The 6,961-nt window shown below is 32.3% G+C and overlaps 1 non-coding gene across 1 annotated transcript; it reads right to left on the bottom strand.

Moving 5' to 3' along the window:
* Positions 1-6,551: 6,551 nt before the first annotated feature.
* Positions 6,552-6,658, bottom strand: LOC123928218. The gene has a single exon (XR_006815645.1). It is a non-coding gene; the product is annotated as a U6 spliceosomal RNA (small nuclear RNA).
* Between the last annotated feature and the right edge of the window lie 303 nt (positions 6,659-6,961).

The raw sequence follows: 6,961 nt of genomic DNA, 5'->3' as shown, positions 1-6,961 counted from the left end.
GAAATAGTTTTGTTTCCATGATAACTTTTTTTGACCTTTAAAAACATCCTTCATTTTTTTTAATCATTCATTCCCCTTAAACTAAGTGATAATAAGCCATCTCTCTGTTTTTCCTCCTACCTCCTGAAATTAATTCCCTGTTCTCATCATTGGTCCCACTGCTTTGTATCCATAAAATGAAACTGCCTTAAGGCTGTGTCCTTAGCTCTCATACTGATTCATATATTTTCTTCTGGTGCTTTGGCTTCAACCATGCCCTCAGACCAAAGACTACTGAATTTACATATTTGACCTAGAACATTACTTCTGAATTTAGTTCTACATTTCTAATGCCTGGTTGGTATCTGTATATCAATATCCTGCCTCAAATAAACATGAACAAACTTAACTTTCTACCACAACTCTTCAGGCTGCCATTTCTAAGTTACTTTTTGTCCCAGTTACCTAAATTCAAAATACAAAAAGAATATCTTCTCACTTATTATTCTTTTTCTTATTCATATTCATACTATTCATATTCAATCAGTTAAAAAAATCCTGTCAAATAGTTGCACTGTCTATTCTTTGATATACAATGTTGACTGCAGGACAGTGAAACCAAGAAAGATTTAAAATCCCAGCTTCTTGGGGCACCTGGGTGGCTCAGTGGGTTAAAGCCTCTGCCTTCAGCTCAGGTCATGATCCCAGGATCCTGGGATCGAGCCCTGCATCAGGCTCTCTGCTCGGCGGGGAGCCTGCTTCCTCCTCTTTCTCTCTGCCTGCCTCTCTGCCTACTTGTGATCTCTATCTCTCAAATAAAATAAATAAAATCTTTTAAAAAAAATCCCAGCTTCTTGACTGACTATATATGTCTGACAGCGGGTAAAATTTTAAACCTTACTATATTTCATTCGTTTCTGTGAAATAATATCTTTCCGCACCAAAGAATATGATGAATAGTATTCTTCAGAAAGTCCTTCCCTATCTAGCCCAAGCCTTCATCCCTTTTGTCCTATGTTACTACTTTATTTTCTTTTCTTTAGAAATTAACACGATCTGGCATTCTATGCTGGTTTTATTTTGTTTTGCTATTTCTGCTTACATGTTTACCTTCTGTGCCTCCCACTGTTGTTGGTATTATTTACCACTAAGTCCAGAATAATCTCGCTCACATATTAGGTGATCAATACATATTTGGTCAAGGAATGAAGGAATAAAATATATAAAGTGCCTACCACAATGACTTTTACTGAGTGTCTGTCCTCTATACTGTCCATCTTCTTTCTTCTTTACCACTACTGTCTGTCTATATCAACTCTATATCACATAATTTCTGGCCTACAGTAATTGGTCTCTCTGCTCTCATCTGTCTCCTAACCTCCATTAACCTGCTAGCAAAACACTGAATTAATTTCCTTTAAAAAACTTTGTCAATAACATTTATTCATAGAGCACCAGTTATGGTAGAACCACTCTAATTTCCTCCTCAAATAACTACAATAGATCTTCATTGCATTCATTAAGAAATCCAAACTCCTTAGTATGTCATCCAAGGTTCTTTTCATATCCCCACTAACTTCCTATTAATTGCTTAAATGAACATCAGTCATTTTGATTGTCCTTAAAAAAAGTCACGTTAAAAAAAAGTCAAGTATGTTCCTACCTTCGATTATTTCATAATACCCAACTAGAACACATAAATGAAATTCTCTTTTAGGGCCTGGGTTAAGACACCCAGAATTAAATACTGGCTTCACTTTTTTATTTCTCTAAAATTTTAAACTATTATTTCAAAATCATTAATATATTCATAACTTTTTATGAATAATTGTATGCAATTATAAAGTTTTCTAATTTCCTAATCTCTATGCATAATCACTGTTCATTGTTTATACACCCTTTCAAATGTGATCACTGTTCAACTGATTTTCCATTCTTCATCAATTGTCAATGCATAGAGAGATAGACAGATATAGATTTAGATATATTCAGAACAGATTACAAATATGTTCTGCAACACACTTTTTTACTTCCTATGTAGTTGTACTTTTCTAACACTTGCAGAACCCATCTCTTTTAAACTCTTACATGATCTATCTAACCTAATACTCGTGCCATGAATCAATCATTTTTTAAATATGTTTTATCTATCCATTTAAGCATTTTGTAATCTACAACTAGATATGGTTCCTCAATCAATTCTTTCAGCATTAAAAAAAATCAACATATAATGATGATTTCAACATGCCATGTCACCAAAGTAATTAAGAATTTAATTTTTTTAAAGATTTTATTTATTTATTTGACAGAGAGAGAAATCGCAAGCAGGCAGAGAGGCAGGCAGAGAGAGAGGGGGAAGCAGGCTCCCTTCTGAGCAGAGAGCCTGATGCGGAGCTCCATCCCAGGACCCTGGGACCATGATCTGAGCTGAAGGCAGAGGCTTAACCCACTGAACCACGCAGGCACCCCAAGAATTTAATATTTTTATCCACTTCCATTAATATTTCAAATCGTCCTTTAAAGAATTGAAAAAAAAGAACCTACTTCCCAATGGAATCGCTCAAATATAGAAAACCTGAAAAAAAAATTAGAGATCCGCTATCTATTTAAAAAAGAAAATTTTTAATCAACACAATCTTTAAGAACTAAAAAATGAAAATAGCAAGGTGGAAGAATATAAGAGTAAATTAAAATATCAATTGTATTTCTATGTATTAGTAACAAACAATCCAAAAATGAATTTAAGAAAATAATCCCATCACAAAATCAAAAGGAGTAAAATACATAGAAACAAATTTTGACAAGATAACTGCAAAACTTGCACAATGAAAACTATAAAACAATGCTGAGAGAATTAAAGAATATCTAAATAAATTGAGAGACAGTTCACATTCAAAAATGAGAATACTCACTATTGTTAAGAGGGCAATCTCCACAAAATGATATATAAATTCAATGGAAGCTTTATCACTATCCCACCAGGAATCATTGTAGAAATTGACAAGCTGATCCTAAAATTCATTTGTAAATGCAAGGGACCCTGAATAGCCAAAGCAATATTGAAAAAGAAGAGCAAAGTTGGAGGACTCATACTTCCCTATTTTAAAACTTAACTACAAAGCTATCTACAATAATCAGACTGTGTGCTACTAGAATAAGGATAAATAATAGACTATTAGAATATAATTGAGAGTCCAGAAATTAACCTTCCATTTTATGGCCAATTGATTTCAGACAAAGATATCCAGACAGTTTACCTGGGAAAGAATAATCTTTTCAACAAATCGAATACATGCAAAAAAAAAAAAAAAAAATGAAATTACACCCTTAATTCACACCATACATAAAAATTCATTCAAAATGAAACACAGTCTAAATTTCAGCTAAAATTATTAAACTTCTACAAAAAAACATAGAAACAATTTTACGACCTTAGGCAGAGTTCTTAGATACAATACCAAAAGCATAATCCATAAAAGAAAAAAATTCATAACCTAGGTGTCTTAAAACTCAAAATTTTTCTGCTCTAAGAGACCATCAAGAAAAGATGAGCTAGAGGCTGAGAAAAAAAAATTTGTAATACATATATCTGATAAAGAATTTATATCCATTTATCTATTTTTAAACACAATAAGACAAACAGCCCACTTTCAAAATGAGCAAAAATATTGTATAGACATTTGATAAAAGTGTGTATAATTGATAAGCAGATGAAAAGTGCTTACCACCATTATTCCTTAGGGAAATAAAAATTAAAACCAAAATAAAATACCAATTTATACCTACTAGAATGTCTAATAGTGTAAAATACAAAAAATACTAGTGTTTGGAAGAACATATCGAAACTAGAACACTTATGTATTTTTGGTTTCTACTGTTAAGAAAGCAATACAATGTTTTACAAAATTAAGCATAAACTTACCATACATACCCTCATTTGCACTCCTAAGAATCTACCCAAGAAAAATGAAAACATGTCTACATAAAAACATGTTAAATAGGTATTCATAACAGCATCATTCATAATAGCAAAAACTGAAAATGATCTAAACATCCATCAACTGGTGAATGAACAAAAAAAGAATGCATTATATTCATATAATGGATAATTATTACACAGTCAAAAGTAACTAACGATTAACTATTAAGTAACTAACTGCTGATACAAAATAAAAGAGCCTCAAACACATCACACTAAATGAAGGAAGGCAGCTGCATAAGACTGTGTATTGTATGACTTGATTCATATAAAATATTTAGTAAAGCAATTTCATAGAAACAGAAACCAGACTACTGGTACCTATGACTGACGATGGGAGTTGAAATTATCTGTACATGGGAAAGAAGAAAACTTTGGGAGTGGTAGAAGTTTCTAACACTGGAATGTGGAGATGGTTACGTAACACCATTGATTTACTAAAATCATTAAATCACATATATAAAATGAGTGAATTTTATAGTATTTAAGTTATATACCTCATAAAGTTATTATACTAAAACATAATAGAAACCAAAAATATATTTCTCTCCAATTTGATATTTTATGCTCAGCAATTTTTATGCAGTAGGCATATAAGCTTCTATAAATTCTCCAATATAATACTACGAATATATTCACTAGTTTATGAAATTTTTTAAATACAGTATCTATTAGTTCATATAACTTAGGTTTAACTGAAATGAAACTCTAATGAATCCAATTACCTTTTTCAAAGCAGGGCAGAAATTAAAGAAAAGTCGGTGGTTATATGCTTTGAATCTTTCGGGAAGATGCCAGTTCTGAATTATTTCTTCATCAGAAATCACATGATGATCCAGTGCTTTGAGAGGCCATATACTGTTGACAAGAACATGTCTATATCCTTTTTTAAGGCTCACTGGACAATCGAACATAGTGAGGGCAATGAGACTTGGACAGGAAGATAACATACATAAATTCTTTAACTTTGCAAACCCATTGTCATGAAGATAGAGGAGTTTTAGTTTCTTCAATCCACTCCAAAATTTGGTATCTGGTAGACTCTTTATCTGAAATATTATTAATAATAACATCTTAATACAAATACTAATTTTCTATAAATTACATGGAAAATGGAAAAATATTAAACATCTTCTAAAATTCAATATTTTCCAAATTGGCAAATTGCTGATTAATAATCCAAAAAAGAATCTCTCATTATCCAATGGTGACTGGAGTAAAAACAATACATTGTTCATCTAGAATATGTGATCATTATTAGTATAATTAAATGACTAGACATATATACTTTGTTCAGTAAAAATTCCTTCGTAGTAGGCCAATTCTAAAATTTTCTAAACATAAAGAATTAAGGAGCCATATCAATCAATGTGCTACACCACATTAACAAAAATGAAAGTCAAAAATCATATGATCATCTCAATAGAGAAAAGGAATTTGACAAAATTCAACATTTATTCATGATAAAAACTCTTAACAAGTAAGTACAGAGGGAATGTACCTCAACATAATAAAGGCCATATATGACAAGCCCACAGCTAACATCATATTCATTAGTGAAAATTGAAAGCTTTTCCTCAAGAACAGGAACAAGGCAAAGATATCCACTCTTTCCACTTTTATTCAATACAATATTAAAAGCTCCAACCAGAATAATTAATCAAGGAAATGAAACAAAAGGCATACAAATCAGAAAGGAAGAAACAAAACTGTCAGCATTTGCAGATGACATATTATATACAGAAAATCCTAAAGACTTTGCAAAAAAATTATTCAGCTAATAAATCAATTAGTAAAGTTGCAGGATATAAAATCAATATACACATATCTGCTGCATTTCTATACACTAATAATAAGCTAAAGAAAGAGAAATTAAGAATACCAATCCCATATAAAATTGCATCAGAAACAGTAAAATACCTAGAATGACTTTAACCAAGGAGGTGAAAAGATCTGCACACTGCACACTGAAAACTATAAAACATGGATAAAAGAAAGAGTAAGAGACTAATAAATGGAAAGATAGGGGCACCTGAGTGGCTCCGTGGGTTAAAGCCTCTGCTTCCGGCTCAGGTCATGATCCCAGGGTCCTGGGATTGAGCCCCGCATCCAGCTCTCTGCTCAGCAGGGAGACTGCTCCCCTGCCTCTCTCTCTCTCTGCCTGCCTCTCTGCCTACTTGTGATCGCTGCCTGTCAAATAAATAAATAAAATCTTTAAAAAAAATGGAAAGATATTCCATGCTCTGGACTGAAAGAATAAATCTTGTTAAAATAATATTACCCAAAACAATCTACATACTCAGTATACTCCCTTTTAAATTCCACAGAATTTCACAGAAATAGAAAAAAGAATCCCAAAATGTTTAGGGAAACACAGAAGACCCTGAATAGCCAAAGCAATCCTGAAAGAGAATAAAGCTAGAGGTATCATCACCCTGATTTTAAACTATATTACAAACCCATAGTAATCCAAACAGTACGATACTGGTATAAAAATAGACACAAAGATCAATGTAACAGAATTTAGAGACCAAAAATAAACCCATGCATAGATGGTTAGTTGATCTATGATGGAGTCAAGAATAAACAATGAAGAAAGGGCAGTCTCTTCACAAATTTGCATATCATCCTTGCACAGCAGCCATGCTAATCTTCTCTGTGTCTTTCCATTTTTAGTACATATGCTGCCAAAGCAAGCACAAGGGCAGTCTCTCCAATAAATGGTGTCAGGAAAACTGGACAGCAACATGTATAAAAAAAAAAAGTCATGAAACTGGACCTCTACCTTATATCATACACAAAAATTACCTCAAAATGGATTAAAGTATAATACCTAAGACCTGAAACTATAAAACTCTAAAAGAAAACATAGGCCGTACATTCCTTCACAATAGCCTTGGTGGTGATTTTTGGTTTTGACACAAAAAGCAAAGGACACAAAAGCAAAAATACATCAAGTAAAAATACAACAAACTAAGAAGCTTCTGCATAGCAAAGCAAAAA

This window comes from Meles meles, chromosome 1 (genome assembly GCF_922984935.1).
Source record: "Meles meles chromosome 1, mMelMel3.1 paternal haplotype, whole genome shotgun sequence".
In the NCBI taxonomy this organism is placed as follows: Eukaryota; Metazoa; Chordata; class Mammalia; order Carnivora; family Mustelidae; genus Meles; species Meles meles.
Note: the sequence above shows the minus strand (reverse complement) of the source record. Positions and strands in the feature narration are given on the sequence as shown.